Below are 14,152 nucleotides of genomic sequence, written 5' to 3' on the forward strand. Positions count from 1 at the left end.
TCAGCACCATATTGTACTTATTCCAAAAATGACCACATAATTGGAAGTAAAGCACTCCTCAGCAAATGGAAAAGGAAAGAAATCACAATAAACTGTCCCTTAGACCACAGTGCAATCAAATTAGAGCTCAGGATTGAGAAACTCACTCAAAACTCCTCAACTACATGAAAACTGAACAACCTGCTCCTGAATGACTACTGGGTATATAACAAAATGATGGCAGAAATAAAGACGTTCTTTGAAACCAATGAGAACATAGACACAATGTGCTAGAATCTCTGGGACACATTTAAAGCAGTGTGTAGAGGGAAATTTATAGCACTAAATGTACACAAATGAAAGTAGGAAAGATCTAAAATTGACACCCTAATATCACAATTAAAAGAACTAGAGAAGCAAGAGCAAATGAATTCAAAAGCTAGCAGAAGGCAGGAAATAACTAAAATTAGAGCAGAACTGAAGGAGATAGAGACACAAAAATCCCTTCAAAAATCAATGAATCTAGGAGCCGGTTTTTTGAAAAGATCAACAAAATAGATGTACCACTAACAAGACTAATAAAGAAGAAAAGGGAAAAGAATCAAATAGAAGCAATAAAAAATGATAAAGGGGATATCACCACCAATTCCACAGAAATACAAACTACCATCAGAGAATGCCATAAGCACATCTAGGCAAATAAACTAGAAAATCTAGAAAAATTGGATAAATTCCTGGACACAAACACCTTCCCAAGACTAAACCAGGAAGAAGTTGAATCCCTGAATAGACCAATAACAGGCTCTGAAATTGAAGCAACAATTCATAGCCTACCAACCAAAAAAAGTCTAGGCCCAGACAGATTCACAACTGAATTCTACCAGAGGTACAAAGAGGAGCTGGTACCATTCCTTCTGAAACTATTCCAATCAATAGAAAAAGAAGGAATTCTCCCTATCTCATTTTATGAGGCCAGCATCATCCTGATACCAAAGCCTGGCAGAGACACAACCAGAAAAGAGATTTTTAGACCAATATCCCTGATGAACATCGATGCAAAAATCCTCAATAAATTACTGACAGATCAAATCCAGGAACACATCAAAAAGCTTATCCACCAAGATCAAGTTGGCTTCATCTATGAAATGCAAGGCTGGTTCAACATATGCAAATCGATAAATGTAATCAATCACATTAACAGAACCAAAGACAAAAGCCACATGATTATCTCAATAGACACAGAAAAGGCCCTCAACAAAATTCAACAGTACTTCATGCTAAAAACCCTCAATAAACTATGTATTGACGGAACGTATCTCAAAATAATAAGAGCTATGTATGACAAACCCACAGCCAATATCATACTGAATGGGCAAAAACTGGAAGCATTCCCTTTGAAAACAGGCACAAGACAGGGAGGCCCTGTCTCTCCACTCCTATTCAACATAGTGTTGGAAGTTCTGACCAGGGCAATCAGGCAAGAGAAAGAAATAAAGGATATTCAATTAGGAAAAGTGGAAGTCAAATTGTCCCTGTTTGCAGATGACATGAATTGTATATTTAGAAAACACCATAGTCTCAGCCCCAAATCTCCTTAAGCTGATAAGCAACTTCAGCAAAGTCTCAGGATACAAAATCAATTTGCAAAAATCACAAGCATTCCTATATACCAATAACAGACCGAGAGCCAAATCTTGAGTGAACTCCCATTCACAATCACTACAAAGAGAATAAAATACCTAGGAATCCAACTTACAAGGAATGGGAATGACCTCTTCAGGGAGAACTACAAACCACTGCTCAGTGAAATAAAAGAGGATACAAACAAATGGAAGAACATTCCATGCTCATGGATAGGAAGAATCAATATCATGAAAATGGTCATACTGCCCAAGGTAATTTATAGATTCAGTGCCATCCTCATCAAGCTACCAAGGACTTGCTTCACAGAATTGGAAAAAACTACTTTAAAGTTCATATGCAATAAAAAAAGAGCCCGCATTGCCAAGACAATCCTAAACCAAAAGAACAAAGCTGGAGGCATCACGCTACCTGACTTCAAACTATACTACAAGGCTACGGTAACCAAAACAATATGGTACTGGTACCAAAACAGAGATATAGACCAATGGAACAGAACAGAGCCCTCAGAAATAACACCACACATCTACAACCATCTGATCTTTGACAAACCTGACAAAAACAAGAAATGGGGAAAGGGTTCCTTATTTAATAAATGGTTCTGGGAAAACTGGCTAGCCATATGTAGAGAGTTGAAACTAGATCCGTTCCTTACTTCTTATACAAAAATTAATTCAAGATGGATTAAAGACTTAAGTGTTAGACCTAAAACCATAAAAACCCCAGAAGAAAACCTAGGCAATACCATTCAGGCCATAGGCATGGACAAGGACTTCATGACTAAAACACCAAAAGCAGTGACAACAAAAGCCAAAACTGACAAAAGGGATCTAATTAAACTAGAGAGCTTCTGCACAGCAAAGAAACTACCATCACAGTGAACAGGCAACCTGCAGAATGGGAGAAAATTTTTGCAATCTACCCATCTGACAAAGGGCTAATATCCAGAATATACAAAGAACTTAAACAAATTTACAAGAAAAAATCAAACAACCCCATCAAAAAGTGGGTGAAGGATATGAACAGACACTTCTCAAAAGAAGACATTTACGCAGCCAACAGACACATGAAAAAATGCTCATCATCACTGGCCATCAGAGAAATGCAAATCAAAACCACAATGAGATACCATCTCACACCAGTTAGAATGGCAATCATTAAAAAGTCTGGAAACAACAGGTGCTGGAGAGGATGTGGAGAAATAGGGACACTTTTACACTGTTGGTGGGATTGTAAACTAGTTCAGCCATTATGGAAAACAGTATGGCGATTCCTCAAGGATCTAGAACTAGAAATACCATTTGACCCAGCCATCCCATTACTGGACATATACCCAAAGGATTATAAATCATGCTATATAAAGACACATGCACACGTATGTTTATTGCAGCACTATTCACAATAGCAAAGACTTGGAACCAACCCAAATGTCCATCAATGATAGACTGGATTATGAAAATTTGGCACATATACACCACGGAATACTATGCAGCCATAAAAAAGATGAGTTCATGTAGGGACATGGATGAAGCTGGAAAACATCATTCTGAGCAAACTCTCACATGGACAGATAACCAAATAAAACATGTTATCACTCATAGGAAATGAACAATCACACACCGGGGCCTGTCATGGGGTTGGGGGAGGGAGGAGGGATAGCACTAGGAGATATACCTAATGTAAATGATGAGTTAACTGGTGAAGCACACCAACATGGCACACGTATACATATGTAACAAACCTGCACATTGTGCACATGTACCTTAGAACTTAAAGTATGATAATAATAAAAAGAGCCCCTGTGGGCACACTCACTTTTGAGGTAAAATTCCTGGGATTTTGTCTATTTCCCATGTTGCTGGGGAAGGGGTAGACTTTTGGCCATGTGACGTCAGGGGTATCAGATGAAGCGGCCAAGAAACACCTGGACAGGATTCATGAGATGAGACAGAGGGTAGGATTCTGAAGAAGCTGGGGGTCAAAAGAATGAGGATGAAGAGGATGGTGTCCATACCTCGGAGGCAGAAGTGGGGCTAAAGTCAGGAAGGCTTTCAAGAGAAGAAGGGAGCCTGGAAAGAGGTGGATCTCAGGCCAGAAACCTTTAGGGAGCCCCAAAGCATCCTAAAAATCAGAGTGGGACACAGAGGAGGTTGTCTGAGCACAGAAGGATCCCGGAGCCAGCATGGGGGAAAAAGAGGGGTTGGAGGGCTGCAGAGCTGTACTTTTCCTCTGTCCCAACCAAAATATGTCCCTTGAAGGTCTCATGGGGGCATAAATGCCATGGGGGCATTTATCCTCCATGGACTGGATCTAGGCCTTATTTATTCAGGGGCCTCAGTCCTCAAGGAGGCCATTGTCACTCTGCTTGCCATTAGAGTCCTCTCAAATTAGTAAATGCCCCTTAAGTCACCCACGGTTTGTCCTTACCCCTCCCTGAATTTTCTACTTCTGAGGGAGGAAGTTTTCAAACACCCCCAGGATTTACTTCCAGAATTTTACCCTCTGAAACCTCCTCCTTCCCTAGACTCAGTCCAGCTCCTCATCCTCAGCCCTTCAGACCCCATGAGGTGTCCCTAGCAATGTTTTCTCCAGTTTGAGAGGCTCCTCTCCTCAGCACACAGCCCAGAGACTCACCATGTCTTGAGCAGCACGCCACCACATAAACGGCCATGAGACCTCACTCCAGCCAAATAACACTTTATTTTCATATTTTCAATGCCTTTTCCTTTGTCAGGGAGTGGGAGGAGCTTGGAAAATCACCATCATCAAAATTTCCTGTTGGTTTTTGAATCACAGCAGCTGGATAGGTCAGGAAACTCAACGGATTACTCTTTCCTTCTAAAATTAAAGGAAAGGTGCAGGACTCATTAACTGATAAGATTTCTTGACAATCGTTCGAATATCATGCTGGATTTATGAAGAGAAAGTAATCCTTGACAACTTGTGCCAGTTGTCCAGGCATCATCTTCTTCAGGAAATATGAGATGTTGTTTTTGAAGCATTACAGCAGCTCATAAGCAAGGGAATTTGCATTGTTGAGTACATAGATAAGCATCTTCTTGATTAGTACCTCAACATGGCAATTAAGGTTCTCATTGCTAGTTTTCAGACATATGTCATTAATTGGTCAGCAAACCATTTTTCTATCTGTCAGAAAATGAACCACTACATCCAGTAGCACATCCATGGCCACGTTCATTATAAGTGAAGTAAAAGAGCCCGCGATAAGTGAAATGAGCATTCTGTTGGTTCCAGGCAGTTATATAATGACATCCTTCCTGGAGATCGGGGCATTTTATAGAAGGTGACATGGAGGGCACAAGCCAAGATGGCCAATTAGAAGCAAGACGTTTCTGCTGAATGAAAAGCGTGATGAATTTCAAAATAAGCACATGACCTGAAATATCCAGTTTGTCACATTAGGATTGACTAGGCAAACAAGTTGACCCAGGCGAACAAACAAAAGGGGGGTGGGTGATGATCCATCTGGTATGGCACAGAGTCAAAGGAATCTTCACCCACATCCAAGGGAAGTAGTGAGTGAGCCTGTGATCCCACCCTGGAAACCATGCTTTTCCCATGGATCTTTGCAACCCATGGATCAAGAGATCCCTGTTAAGCAGGAATCTAGATGCAACATGGTGGTGTTACCCGGAAGGCCCTCAAACTCCCATCCAGGATTTAGTCAAACTGGCCTTCAAGGTCTACAACTCCAGGGAGGAAGCAGCTGAGGCCCAATGACAGGCCAGGCTGAAACAGAAGGTACAACTCCAAACCCAGGCCTTGGTTGCAGCCCTGAGGCTGGCCAGCTCCAGGAGTTCCCAGAAAGGAGGTACTCCCCGAGCGCCATCTGGTGCCTGCTTCAAGTGCGGCAACGAAGGCCACTGGGCCAGGCAGTGCCCCAACCCAGAGGAGCCAACTCGCCCCTGTCCGAAATGTTGGCAGATGGGCCACTGGAGGTCAGACTGCCCCAACCTAAGGATGGTCGCTGCACCTCCACGTGACGACCCTCCTCCAGGTATTGGAGGCGCTTTCCAACTCCTTGACACTGATGAAGATTGAAGAGGCCCAGACTCGGACTCGGGGACCCCTCTCACTCTCGCTGAGCCCAGGGTCATGCTCTAGGTAGCAGGTAAGTCCATATCCTTCCTTATGGACACGGGGGCTACCTACTCTGTTTTGCCTTCCTTCAGTGGTCCCAGGCACCCCTCCACTGTCACAGTCATGGGAATTGATGGCACTCCCTCCACCTACTGCCAGACTCCTCCTCTGTCTTGCCGCCTGGATGGCTCCCTCTTCTCGCACTCATTTCTTATCATTCCTTCATGCCCAGTCCCCTTGTTAGGATGAAACCTCCTCTCCAAGCTAGGGGCCTCAGTTCACTTCTGACCCAACCCCTCCCCACACCTCGCGTTCCTCTTCCCCCTCCTCTCACTTGACAAACCCCGCCAGGCTGACCTCCTACTCCTGTTCCAGTCCCCATTAACCCTAAGGTGTGGGACATCTCCAACCCAATCATTGCACAGCACCATACTCCGGTCCGCATCCAGCTAAAAGACGCTTCCAAGTTTCCCTCTAGACCCCAGTTCCCTATGTCCCTTGAACATCGATAGGGATTAAAACCTATCATTACACGCCTGCTCCAACAGCGCATTCTAGTTCCCGCCAACTCACCATGCAATATTCCTATCCTGCCTGTACGGAAAAGCTCTGGGGCCTGTCCCTTCGTGCAGGACCTACACCTCATCAATGAGGCAGTAGTCCCTACCTTTCCAGTTGTTCCTAATCCATATACACTCCTCTCACGTGTTCCCCCTGACACCACTCATTTCACTGTCCTTGACCTGAAAGATGTCTTCTTTACCATCCCTCTACACCCAGACTGCCACTTTCTGTTTGCCTTCACATGGGAAGACCCAGACACTCATGTTTCTTCCCAGCTGACCTGAACTGTCTTGCCTCAAGGGTTCTGAGATAGCCACCATTTTTTCAGACAGGCATCGGCAGGGGACATCCTCCTCTGTCCCCTAACCCATAGCACCCTTCTACAATACGTAGATGATCTATTACTATGTAGTCCTTCCTGGGAGTGCTCCCTTGCAGACACTGCTACACTTTTAAATTTCCTAGGTGACCGAGGTTATCGGGTTACCCCGGCTAAGGCTCAACTTTGCACCCCTTCTGTCACCTACCTAGGCATACTACTCACACCCACTACAAAAAGCCTTACGGCAGATAGAATAAGCCTAATTAAAACTTTCCAGCCTCCTCAGGATGCGGAAGAGATCTTGTCCTTCCTAGGACTGGTAGGGTATTTCAGGCATTGGATTCCCAACTTCGGGGTCCTAGCCAAGCCCCTCTACCAGGCTTCCAAGGAGACACCCACCGGACAGCTGTCCAACCTCTCCTTGGTTGCCAACTCTTTCAAGAAGCTTCAGGACTGTCTCCTTTCTGCCCCTGCTCTCTCTTTCCCCACCCCCCTTCAGCCCTTTCATCTATTTACCGAGGAGCGCCAGAAGGTAGCCACTGGCCTCCTAGCCCAGCCGGTTGGATCCACATACCAGGCTGTGGCCTATCTCTCCAAGCAGTTAGATCCCACAGTCCAGGGCTGGCAACCTTGTCTGCGAGCCCTGGCAGCTGCCACAGAACTTACCCAAGAGGCCCTCAAGCTTACCCTAGGACATCCTCTCACAGTCTACTCTTCTCACTGACTGTCAGATCTCATCACACACGTGTCTCAGCCATCTCACCCTGTCCCGGCTTCAACAGTTCCACCTGCTATTCATTGAAAACCCTCACATCACTCTCACCACCTCACCCCCTCTAAATCCTGCTACCCTCTTGCCCACTCCAGGATACGATTCCGCCCCCACACATTCCTGCCCGGAATTTCTCACCACCTTGCCATCCGCCCGCCTTGGTCTTTCTGAACAGCTGTTAGAACACACAGACCGTACCCTGTTCATAGATGGGAGCTCTGTCTTAACCCCCAGTGGCCGCAGACAGGTGGCATACGCTGTCGTAACAGCAACCCAAACGGTTGAAACCAGGCCCTTGCCTCTAGGCACCACCTACCAGAAGGCTGAACTCACTGCCCTTACCCGTGCCTTACTTCTCTCCGAAGGGCAGAGGGTTAATATCTATACAGACTCTAAATATGCTTACCTTATTGCACATACTCACTCCACTCTCTGGCAAGAGTGCGGGTTTCTTATCACCAAAGGGACGCCAGTAGTCAATGGACCACATATAAAGAGGTTTCTTGATGCTCTCCAGGCCCCCAAAGAGGTAGCCATCATCCACTGCAAAAGCCACCAGCATTCTAAAGACCTGTGTTGCAAGGTAACAGCCTAGCTGACTCCACCGCACAGGCCACTGCCCTCACTTCCTCCCCTCCCCGAGTGCCTTTACTCTTTCTTTCCCCCTACATATTCCCCCGACTATTCTTCCCAGGAACTTCAAACCCTGATGGCCCACCCCAGTGTTACCTGAAACAAGGATGGGTAGGTGTTCATTGACAGCTGAATGACACTCCCTCAGACTCAGGCAGTACATATACTGACTGACACACACCGCTCTCTCCACATAGGACCCAAGGCTATGTAGAACTTCCTAGAACCCACCTTTCACCTTCCCTCACTGCAGGCCCAAATTAAGAAAGTACATCAGCAATGTGCCACCTGTTCAGCCACTAACCCCCAAGGTAGGCCCAGACACCCAGGGCCTACTCATCAGCTAAGAGACCACCAGCCAGGAGAAGATTGGCCACCTGATTTTACCCACATGCCCCAACATAAAAAATTTCGCTACCTGCTGACCTTAGTTGACACCTTCTCAGGATGGACTGAGGCTTTCCCCACCACTCGAGAGACTGCAGAAGTCGCGACAACTATTCTCCTAGAGCACATCGTCCCCAGGTTCGGTCTCCCCTGAACCATCCAATCAGACAATGGTCCGGCTTTCATTTCCAAACTCACCCAGCAGGGGGCAGCCGCACTCCAGATTACCCGGAAGCTCCACATTCCCTACCATCCCCAGTCGTCTGGTAAGGTAGAACGCGCAAACGGCCTCCTTAAACTTCATCTAACCAAGCTCACTCTAGAAACCTGCCTCTCGTGGATAACTCTCCTTCCCTTGGCTCTTACTCCTCTCAGGACAGCTCCTTGGGCCCCCACAGGGCTCAGCCCTTTTGAGCTACTGTACGGACGCCTGTTCCTCTTCCAGGAGCTGCCAGCCCTCTCCCCTCCCTTAGGCTTCTACCTCCCTTACTTAACCCTCCTAGGCGAGCTTCTAAGAAAACATGCGGACCCGTGTCTCCCCACACCCGCTTCCCCAAACCCTAAAAATCCCGCCATTGTAGCACCAGGAGACCTGGTACTGGTCAAGCAGCTGCAGCCCCGAGCCTTATCTCCCCGGTAGGAAGGACCGTATACCATGATCCTTACCACGTCCACTGCTGCCAAGCTCCTCGGCCTTCCCTCCTGGTATCATCTGTCCCAGCTGAAAAAAGCACCTACCCAGCATGATTCCAGGTGGACAGCTCAGGCTGTTGCCCCTACTAAACTACGACTTATGCGTGCTGGTAACGACCCTCTGCCTAACCTTCCTCGGCTATCCAGTACTCCTGAGCCTAGGTAAGACTCCTACCCAAACTTCCCCCGTCAACCCATTCCGCTGGAGATTCTATCTGTCACAGACCTGGACCCAAAACAATCACATAAGTTCCCACATCTTAACCACAGTTGACTACCGGTCCTAAGAGTGCCAGAGTCAGGTTACCTTTAACTTCTCCGCCTTTAACAGTTGCCCCGACTGGTGGAACCCGGTCATATGCTTTCTCTATGATCAGGTAGAATATAACTGTCTCAATTACTGGGTAGAAACCAACGGCGGGTGTCCATATCATTATTGTAACAGGCATTTTACTTACCTTGACATGTCATACACCAAGTGGCAGCAACCGGCATCAACAGTTCAGTTAGTCAGATCATACGACGAGAAGTGCCTACATTCTTCTTTACCATTCCTGACCCGTGGGACCCTCAGTGGGCATCAGGTATAGAGGCTCGCCTTTACCGGCACGGCTACGAATCTTATCCCGTAGCCTGACTCAAGATTTATAGAGCCTATGTCAGGGTCACAAGCAGCTTCATCAGCCTGGCCTCCAACATCAAACAAGAAAAAGTCATCTCAGTTCTAGCCAACCCAGACAACACAGCCAACTCAGACAACAAGCCTCAGGGCAGTGGTAACCCTTTTTCTTGGCTAACCTTAGTCAGAGAAGGGGCCCAGGTAGTACATATGGTCAGAGTGCACAACATCTCCCGTTGTTTCTTGTGTGCAGCATTAAATAAGCCCCCACTGGTTGTGGTACCTTTACCTAGCCCTTTTAACTCCTCTAACCTAACCCCCTCCTTTCCCCATCCCGGCCAAACCCTGGGGGAAGTTTCTTTGTTCCAAGACCCGCTTAGACAACAACTCCCCTTTTGCTACTCCACCCCTAATGCTTCCTGGTGCAATTGGACAGGATGGGCGCCTCCAAATCTCACTGCACCCCCAGGCGGGTATTTTTGGTGCAACTCCACCCTGTCAAAAACTCTCAAGGCTTCCAACACTACCTTATGTGTTCCCATCTCCCTAGTCCCCAGCCTCACCCTGTACAGTGAAGCTGAGCTATCCTCTCTTCTGCCTGTTACCCGCCCCCGCCAGGCAAGAGCAGTATTCCTTCTGCTAATGATTGGAGTCTCTTTAGCTGAATCCCTCGTGGCCTCTGGCCTTGGAACTGGAGCCTTAACTCATTCTGTCCGATCCTCTCAAGACCTTTCAGCCCGATTACAGGTAGCAATCGAAGCTTTGGCAGAATCCCTGGCTTCCCTCCAACGACAGATCACCTCAGTGGCCCAGGTGGCAGGCCAGAATCACAGAGCACTCGATCTCCTTACGGCTGACAAAGGCGGGACCTGTATGTTCCTCAATGAAGAATGCTGCTACTACATCAATGAGTCAGGACTAGTAGAAACCAACCTCTTCACTCTAGAAAAAGTCCGAGAAGGACTCCACAAAAAAACCTCAGGATTAGAGTCCCCACTCAGGTAGTGGCTGTCGTCCATGGCCGGCTGGTCCTACCCTTCCTAAGCCCCTTACTAATCATTGGCTTCTTACTGCTCATAGCTCCCTGTATCCTCCGCTTCCTCTAGAACTGCATAAAAGAAGTCTCCCGGATCACTGTCAATCAGATGCTGCTCCACCCCTATACCCAAGTTCCGACCTCCGAAAAACCCCACGACGACCCATAATAGCAGGAAGCAGCCAGATGAACACATCACCCCTTTTTTCTTATTAGAAAGAGGTTGGAATGTTAGGCAGGGATCTAGACCCGACATGGTGGCACCAGTTGGCGTAGCAGGCCCTTTGTTCAAGCAGGCCCTTTGTTTGAGACTTCCTTTCCTCTTTGAACACGCCTTCAGACTTACATAGGTCAGAGGTTCCAGCTGGGTAACCACACTCCCCCATGACCTGCAGCTCACCTGCATTCCACAAGTTTGTAAACAGCAGTTTTGGTTAACAGTTTCCAAAGACCCCTTCCTCATGACCCTTACTCAACTCCTGCCCTAGTAGTTTCAAGACCTCCCAGGCCCTGTTTGCACAACCAGCTTCCCTACCTCTCAGGCTATAAGAAGCCCCTACCCTCCTTCCTCAGTGCGACTTCCTCGGGCTACACTTTTGGACCGAGGAACCTCGCCTGCAAGCCCTAATAAAAGCTGTTCTCACTGCCATTTGCCTTGTGTCTTCGTTCCTGGTTCGACTCCAGCCTCAGTTTTCCTTTACAGTAACACCCAAGTCATTTCAAATATGTGAAAGATCATTCCAAGAAAGATGGCTGCACATAAGCCTAGACAGGGAAGACTACAATAATACGTAACCCTCCAGTGCCTGGACACCGGGGAACATCTACTAGCATCAAAACCATCCAGGAAAACAGGAACTCACCAAATGAACTAAATAAGGGACTGGGGGTCAATCCTGAAAAAACAGAGGTATGTGACCTTTCAGACAGAGAATTCAAAAGAACCATTTTGAGGAAACTCAGAGAAATTCAGGAGAATGCAGAGAAGGAATTCAGAATTCTATCAGATAAATTTAACACACAGATTGAAATCATTAAAAAGAATCAAGCGGAAATCCTGGAGATGAAAAATGCAATAGGCCTAGTAAAGAATGCAGCAGGGTCCTTCAAAGGCAGAATGGATCAACCTGAATAAAAAACAGGCTAATTGAAAAACACAGTAAAGGGAGACAGAAGAAAAAAGAACAAATAACAATGAAGCATGCCCATAGAGTCTAGAAAATAGCCTCAAAAGGGTCAACCTAAAATTTATTCATCTTAATGAAGAGGTAGAGACGGCGATGGAGGCAGAAAGTTTATTTAAGAAGATAATAACAAAGAACTCCCCAAGACAAGAGAAAGATATCAATAACCAAGTACAAGAAGGTTATAGAACACCAAGCAGATTTAACCCAAAAAAGATGACCTCTAAGCATTTAATAATCAAACTCCCAAAAGTCAAGGATAAGAAAAGGATACTAAAAGCAGCAAAATAAAAGACACAAATAACATACAGTGGAGCTTCAGTACATCTGGCAGCAGTCTTTTTGGTGGAAACTTACAGGACAGGAGAGACAGGCCTGACATATTGAAAGTGCTCAGGGAAAATAACTTTTACCCTACAATAGAATATCTGGCAAAAACATCCTTCTGATATAAAGGAGAAATAAATACTTTTACAGACAAAACAAAAACTGAGGGAATTCATCAATGCCAGACATGTCCTATAAGAAATGCTAAAGGGAACACTTTAATCAGGAAAATAAAAACATCAGTGAGCAATCAATAATCATTTGAAGGTACAAATCTCACTGGAAATCATAAGTACACAGAAAAATGCAGAAGAGTATAACGCTTTAACTGTAGTGTGTGAACTACTGTTATTCTAAGTAAAAAGACTAAATGATGAACCAAGAAAAAAAATACCAACTGCTGCAACTCTTGAAGAAATAGACAATACAATAAGATATAAATAGAAATAACAACAAATTAAAAAGCAGTAGGATGAAGTTAAGGAAAAGCGTTTTTACTAGTTTTCTTCTTGCTTGCCTGCCTGCCTGCCTGCCTTCCTTCCTTCCTTCCTTCCTTTCTCTTTTCTTTCTTTCTTTTCTTTTTTTTTTATTTAAGGCAAATCACATATAGTTGTTGTCAGTTTCCCCAAGGGCTTGAAAGATCTTGCCCAGTGCGGATTCGCTAAAGTGGAATCCGCCGCGACTGGGGAGGTGGATTTCAGGCCAGAAATTTTCTGGAACCTGGGGCCCCACACATGCTAAAAACAGGAGTAAAGATACAGATCCGAAAGATTTTGGAGTACTTGGAGCCCAGAAGAGAAACCTGAAGAGGGCAGCGTGGAGAGCTCAGAAGATGGCAGAGACCACGGAGCCCAAACAATCCAGAAAAAGAGGCAGGGACAGGGGATGGGGGCTCCCAAGCATTCAGAGTGCACCGGCTCCCTCCAAGGTCGCTTTCACACTGCCAGGGCTTCCTCTGCAGCTACGCTTTACTCTGTCCCAATCAAAATGTGTCCCTTGAAGGTCTCAACCCCCATGGACTGGATCTGGGCCTCATTTACTCTGGGGCCTCAAACCTCAAGGAGGCCAATGTCACTATGCTTCCCATTAGAGTTATCTCAAATTAGTAAATGCCCCTTAAGGCACCCACAGTTTGTCCTTATTCCTCCCTGAATCTTCTTCTGAGGGAGAAAATTTTCAAACAGGTCCAGGATTTACTTCCAGATTTTTGCCCTCTGAAACCTCCTCCTTCCCTACACCCAGTCCAGCTCCTCATCCTCAGTCCCTCAGATCCCATGGAGGTGTCCCCTGCAATGGGTTTTCTCCAGATTGAGAGTTTCCCCTCCTCAGTGCACAGCCCAGAGACTTACCCTGTCCTGAGCAGCCAGTCACCGCATAAACAGCCATGAGACCTCATTCCAGCGAAGCAACACTTTATTTGCACAGTTTCAATGATTTTGTCTTCCCTGGGACAGGGAGGAGCTCAGGAGAGCACCATCATCAAAATTTCCTGGTGGTTATTGAATCACGGCAGCTGGGTAGCTCAGGAAACTCAACTGAATTACCCTCTTCCTCCTGAAATGAAAGGAAACATGCAGGACTCGTTAGCTGATAAGGTTTCCTGACAATTGTGTAAATGTCGTGCTGAATTTATGAACCGAAAATAAACCTGAACGACTTGTGCTGCTTGTCCAGGCATCATCTTCTTTAGGAAACATGAGATGTTGTTTTTGAAGCGCTTCAGCAGCTCAGATGCAAGGAAACCTGGGTTGTTGAGTACATAGATGAGCATCTTCTTGATTAGAAATGTAAACACGGTGATTGAGGTTCTCATTTGCTAGTTTTCAGACATACGTCATTAATTGGTCAGTACACCATGTTTCTATCTCATCCTTAAGAGAATGGACCACTTCAT

General features: G+C 46.0%; 1 protein-coding gene across 2 annotated transcripts in view; it reads right to left on the bottom strand.

Annotated features, from left to right (window-relative positions):
• DMAC2 (distal membrane arm assembly component 2) overlaps positions 1 to 13,668 on the bottom strand; it is an 87,565-nt gene extending 73,897 nt beyond the window's left edge. Inside the window, exons 1-2 of one of the 2 annotated variants that reach the window (XM_077983110.1) lie at positions 13,608 to 13,668; positions 4,255 to 4,458 (exon numbers count right to left, since the gene is read on the bottom strand). The gene's annotated coding sequence lies outside the window, so the exon portion shown is untranslated. The remainder of the gene's footprint in view (positions 1 to 4,254; positions 4,459 to 13,607) is intronic. The other variant, XM_077983111.1, reaches the window with a different exon arrangement.
• Between the last annotated feature and the right edge of the window lie 484 nt (positions 13,669 to 14,152).

The sequence above is a fragment of the Macaca mulatta genome, chromosome 19 (genome assembly GCF_049350105.2).
Source record: "Macaca mulatta isolate MMU2019108-1 chromosome 19, T2T-MMU8v2.0, whole genome shotgun sequence".
Lineage (NCBI taxonomy): Eukaryota > Metazoa > Chordata > Mammalia > Primates > Cercopithecidae > Macaca > Macaca mulatta.